The following is a 5,000-nucleotide window of genomic DNA, read 5'->3' as shown; positions in this document are numbered from 1 at the left end:
GAGACCCTACACCCGGTGTTCTCGGGTCCAGCTGAAGCAACCTAGAGGTTACGTGTATGTTTTAAGTAGTCATAATGCGTTGTCTTTCACCAGAATGCATTGCCTGAGGTAGAGGTGTGCCGATCGATCGGTCACCGATCATTATGCAGAAAAAAAAACAAAAATCTGCAAGTAAGTGTGTGTGTGTGTGTACGTGCGTGCGTGTGTGAGGGTAGGAGAAAACTTCTGCAAGCATTGGTGGTTCAGTGGTAGAATTCTCGCCTGCCACGCGGGAGGCCCGGGTTCGATTCCCGGCCAATGCACTCCCTTTTATGAGATGTCTTATATAAAGAGTGGATACTCACTGCTTACGAGGAGCTGCCACCGGACCCTACACCCGAGCATAGGGTTTATGTTGCAGAAAAAAAAAATCTGTATTCTCCCCGTCGGGGAATTGAACCCCGGTCTCCCGCGTGACAGGCGGGGATACTCACCACTATACTAACGAGGAGTTGCGAAGGGACTCCACACCCGGTGTTCTCGGGTCCAGCTGAGGCAACGTAGAGGTGTGTTTGTTTTGGCGTGACTAGTTACCAAATCATATTGTCTCTTCGGCTCAAACTGGGATTATTTTTGATTTTCTTTGCCTCAGGAGAGGGATCCTGAAGAAGAAAGCCAAGGGGCCCCTTGCGGAAAACCACGCTTGGTTTCCCTGGTTAAAAAATGGTCTTCTGCAGTTTGACCTGGTGTGGAGCAAAAAAGAATGGATCAAATACATTTTCTTTAAATGTTATGATTAATACATAAGAGCTAATCAATGTAGAACCGACACATAAACCAAACAACATTAAATCAGAAGACAAATTATATTACTAGGTAACACCAGACACCGTAGTAGTAGAAAGTAATGCTCCCGCTACATATAATATATTCGGCTGAAAAGATGCGATTGTGATGATAAACATGTTTTATATCCATCGGTATCACTTACCTATTAAAATTAAGAAGGATGGATGTGAAGATCGATTTCTTTGATATTTTTTCTTCTCTCTGCTTAACGCTGGTAAGTTCTCCTAAAGATTTCAGTTTAAAAGCTGTAAAGTTGTCTTCTTCTGAATCCAAGCAAGGAGAGGGCTGTGTCACTCCCGGACATAAGATTGGACAGTGCCACCATAGCATAGTGGTCAAAAATATATTACATCTGTAGTAGTTTAGGACTACCATTGGAAATGAATGGGAAACGGTTTAGAGACGTTTAGCTTAACAATTCTCAGCTGCTGTGTCAGAGGCTAGGGTTTGATTGCCAGGCCAATGGCCAATGGGAAGTGTGTTATATAAACAGGAAGAGCAGCGACTGTATGTTGCAGAAGAAATGAGTACATCCTCCCCGTCGGGGAATTGAACCCCGGTCTCCCACGTGACAGGCGGGGATACTCACCACTATACTAACGAGGAGCTGCGAAGAGACCCTACACCCGGTGTTCTCGGGTCCAGCTGAAGCAACCTAGAGGTTACGTGTATGTTTTAAGTAGTCATAATGCGTTGTCTTTCACCAGAATGCATTGCCTGAGGTAGAGGTGTGCCGATCGATCGGTCACCGATCATTATGCAGAAAAAAAAACAAAAATCTGCAAGTAAGTGTGTGTGTGTGTGTACGTGCGTGCGTGTGTGAGGGTAGGAGAAAACTTCTGCAAGCATTGGTGGTTCAGTGGTAGAATTCTCGCCTGCCACGCGGGAGGCCCGGGTTCGATTCCCGGCCAATGCACTCCCTTTTATGAGATGTCTTATATAAAGAGTGGATACTCACTGCTTACGAGGAGCTGCCACCGGACCCTGCACCCGAGCATAGGGTTTATGTTGCAGAAAAAAAAAATCTGTATTCTCCCCGTCGGGGAATTGAACCCCGGTCTCCCGCGTGACAGGCGGGGATACTCACCACTATACTAACGAGGAGTTGCGAAGGGACTCCACACCCGGTGTTCTCGGGTCCAGCTGAGGCAACGTAGAGGTGTGTTTGTTTTGGCGTGACTAGTTACCAAATCATATTGTCTCTTCGGCTCAAACTGGGATTATTTTTGATTTTCTTTGCCTCAGGAGAGGGATCCTGAAGAAGAAAGCCAAGGGGCCCCTTGCGGAAAACCACGCTTGGTTTCCCTGGTTAAAAAATGGTCTTCTGCAGTTTGACCTGGTGTGGAGCAAAAAAGAATGGATCAAATACATTTTCTTTAAATGTTATGATTAATACATAAGAGCTAATCAATGTAGAACCGACACATAAACCAAACAACATTAAATCAGAAGACAAATTATATTACTAGGTAACACCAGACACCGTAGTAGTAGAAAGTAATGCTCCCGCTACATATAATATATTCGGCTGAAAAGATGCGATTGTGATGATAAACATGTTTTATATCCATCGGTATCACTTACCTATTAAAATTAAGAAGGATGGATGTGAAGATCGATTTCTTTGATATTTTTTCTTCTCTCTGCTTAACGCTGGTAAGTTCTCCTAAAGATTTCAGTTTAAAAGCTGTAAAGTTGTCTTCTTCTGAATCCAAGCAAGGAGAGGGCTGTGTCACTCCCGGACATAAGATTGGACAGTGCCACCATAGCATAGTGGTCAAAAATATATTACATCTGTAGTAGTTTAGGACTACCATTGGAAATGAATGGGAAACGGTTTAGAGACGTTTAGCTTAACAATTCTCAGCTGCTGTGTCAGAGGCTAGGGTTTGATTGCCAGGCCAATGGCCAATGGGAAGTGTGTTATATAAACAGGAAGAGCAGCGACTGTATGTTGCAGAAGAAATGAGTACATCCTCCCCGTCGGGGAATTGAACCCCGGTCTCCCACGTGACAGGCGGGGATACTCACCACTATACTAACGAGGAGCTGCGAAGAGACCCTACACCCGGTGTTCTCGGGTCCAGCTGAAGCAACCTAGAGGTTACGTGTATGTTTTAAGTAGTCATAATGCGTTGTCTTTCACCAGAATGCATTGCCTGAGGTAGAGGTGTGCCGATCGATCGGTCACCGATCATTATGCAGAAAAAAAAACAAAAATCTGCAAGTAAGTGTGTGTGTGTGTGTACGTGCGTGCGTGTGTGAGGGTAGGAGAAAACTTCTGCAAGCATTGGTGGTTCAGTGGTAGAATTCTCGCCTGCCACGCGGGAGGCCCGGGTTCGATTCCCGGCCAATGCACTCCCTTTTATGAGATGTCTTATATAAAGAGTGGATACTCACTGCTTACGAGGAGCTGCCACCGGACCCTACACCCGAGCATAGGGTTTATGTTGCAGAAAAAAAAAATCTGTATTCTCCCCGTCGGGGAATTGAACCCCGGTCTCCCGCGTGACAGGCGGGGATACTCACCACTATACTAACGAGGAGTTGCGAAGGGACTCCACACCCGGTGTTCTCGGGTCCAGCTGAGGCAACGTAGAGGTGTGTTTGTTTTGGCGTGACTAGTTACCAAATCATATTGTCTCTTCGGCTCAAACTGGGATTATTTTTGATTTTCTTTGCCTCAGGAGAGGGATCCTGAAGAAGAAAGCCAAGGGGCCCCTTGCGGAAAACCACGCTTGGTTTCCCTGGTTAAAAAATGGTCTTCTGCAGTTTGACCTGGTGTGGAGCAAAAAAGAATGGATCAAATACATTTTCTTTAAATGTTATGATTAATACATAAGAGCTAATCAATGTAGAACCGACACATAAACCAAACAACATTAAATCAGAAGACAAATTATATTACTAGGTAACACCAGACACCGTAGTAGTAGAAAGTAATGCTCCCGCTACATATAATATATTCGGCTGAAAAGATGCGATTGTGATGATAAACATGTTTTATATCCATCGGTATCACTTACCTATTAAAATTAAGAAGGATGGATGTGAAGATCGATTTCTTTGATATTTTTTCTTCTCTCTGCTTAACGCTGGTAAGTTCTCCTAAAGATTTCAGTTTAAAAGCTGTAAAGTTGTCTTCTTCTGAATCCAAGCAAGGAGAGGGCTGTGTCACTCCCGGACATAAGATTGGACAGTGCCACCATAGCATAGTGGTCAAAAATATATTACATCTGTAGTAGTTTAGGACTACCATTGGAAATGAATGGGAAACGGTTTAGAGACGTTTAGCTTAACAATTCTCAGCTGCTGTGTCAGAGGCTAGGGTTTGATTGCCAGGCCAATGGCCAATGGGAAGTGTGTTATATAAACAGGAAGAGCAGCGACTGTATGTTGCAGAAGAAATGAGTACATCCTCCCCGTCGGGGAATTGAACCCCGGTCTCCCACGTGACAGGCGGGGATACTCACCACTATACTAACGAGGAGCTGCGAAGAGACCCTACACCCGGTGTTCTCGGGTCCAGCTGAAGCAACCTAGAGGTTACGTGTATGTTTTAAGTAGTCATAATGCGTTGTCTTTCACCAGAATGCATTGCCTGAGGTAGAGGTGTGCCGATCGATCGGTCACCGATCATTATGCAGAAAAAAAAACAAAAATCTGCAAGTGTGTGTGTGTGTGTACGTGCGTGCGTGTGTGAGGGTAGGAGAAAACTTCTGCAAGCATTGGTGGTTCAGTGGTAGAATTCTCGCCTGCCACGCGGGAGGCCCGGGTTCGATTCCCGGCCAATGCACTCCCTTTTATGAGATGTCTTATATAAAGAGTGGATACTCACTGCTTACGAGGAGCTGCCACCGGACCCTACACCCGAGCATAGGGTTTATGTTGCAGAAAAAAAAAATCTGTATTCTCCCCGTCGGGGAATTGAACCCCGGTCTCCCGCGTGACAGGCGGGGATACTCACCACTATACTAACGAGGAGTTGCGAAGGGACTCCACACCCGGTGTTCTCGGGTCCAGCTGAGGCAACGTAGAGTTTGTTTTGGCGTGACTAGTTACCAAATCATATTGTCTCTTCGGCTCAAACTGGGATTATTTTTGATTTTCTTTGCCTCAGGAGAGGGATCCTGAAGAAGAAAGCCAAGGGGCCCCTTGCGGAAAACCACGCT

At 45.4% G+C, this 5,000-nt stretch overlaps 8 non-coding genes across 8 annotated transcripts; 4 read left to right on the top strand and 4 right to left on the bottom strand.

Annotated features, from left to right (window-relative positions):
- Positions 1–231: 231 nt before the first annotated feature.
- Positions 232–302, top strand: trnag-gcc (transfer RNA glycine (anticodon GCC)). The gene has a single exon. It is a non-coding gene; the product is annotated as a tRNA-Gly (tRNA).
- Positions 303–418: 116 nt separating this feature from the next.
- On the bottom strand, positions 419–490 carry trnad-guc (transfer RNA aspartic acid (anticodon GUC)). Its single transcript has one exon. It is a non-coding gene; the product is annotated as a tRNA-Asp (tRNA).
- Positions 491–1,673: 1,183 nt separating this feature from the next.
- Positions 1,674–1,744, top strand: trnag-gcc (transfer RNA glycine (anticodon GCC)). Its single transcript has one exon. It is a non-coding gene; the product is annotated as a tRNA-Gly (tRNA).
- Positions 1,745–1,860: 116 nt separating this feature from the next.
- Positions 1,861–1,932, bottom strand: trnad-guc (transfer RNA aspartic acid (anticodon GUC)). Its single transcript has one exon. It is a non-coding gene; the product is annotated as a tRNA-Asp (tRNA).
- A 1,183-nt stretch (positions 1,933–3,115) lies between these two features.
- Positions 3,116–3,186, top strand: trnag-gcc (transfer RNA glycine (anticodon GCC)). Its single transcript has one exon. It is a non-coding gene; the product is annotated as a tRNA-Gly (tRNA).
- Positions 3,187–3,302: 116 nt separating this feature from the next.
- On the bottom strand, positions 3,303–3,374 carry trnad-guc (transfer RNA aspartic acid (anticodon GUC)). Its single transcript has one exon. It is a non-coding gene; the product is annotated as a tRNA-Asp (tRNA).
- Positions 3,375–4,553: 1,179 nt separating this feature from the next.
- trnag-gcc (transfer RNA glycine (anticodon GCC)) lies at positions 4,554–4,624 on the top strand. The gene has a single exon. It is a non-coding gene; the product is annotated as a tRNA-Gly (tRNA).
- A 116-nt stretch (positions 4,625–4,740) lies between these two features.
- On the bottom strand, positions 4,741–4,812 carry trnad-guc (transfer RNA aspartic acid (anticodon GUC)). The gene has a single exon. It is a non-coding gene; the product is annotated as a tRNA-Asp (tRNA).
- Between the last annotated feature and the right edge of the window lie 188 nt (positions 4,813–5,000).

This window comes from Poecilia mexicana, unplaced genomic scaffold (assembly GCF_051168715.1).
Source record: "Poecilia mexicana isolate PSO_F unplaced genomic scaffold, ASM5116871v1 scaffold_2, whole genome shotgun sequence".
NCBI classification, from domain to species: Eukaryota; Metazoa; Chordata; class Actinopteri; order Cyprinodontiformes; family Poeciliidae; genus Poecilia; species Poecilia mexicana.
The sequence above is the reverse complement of the archived record's forward strand: the minus strand, read 5'-3'. Positions and strand labels throughout refer to the sequence as shown.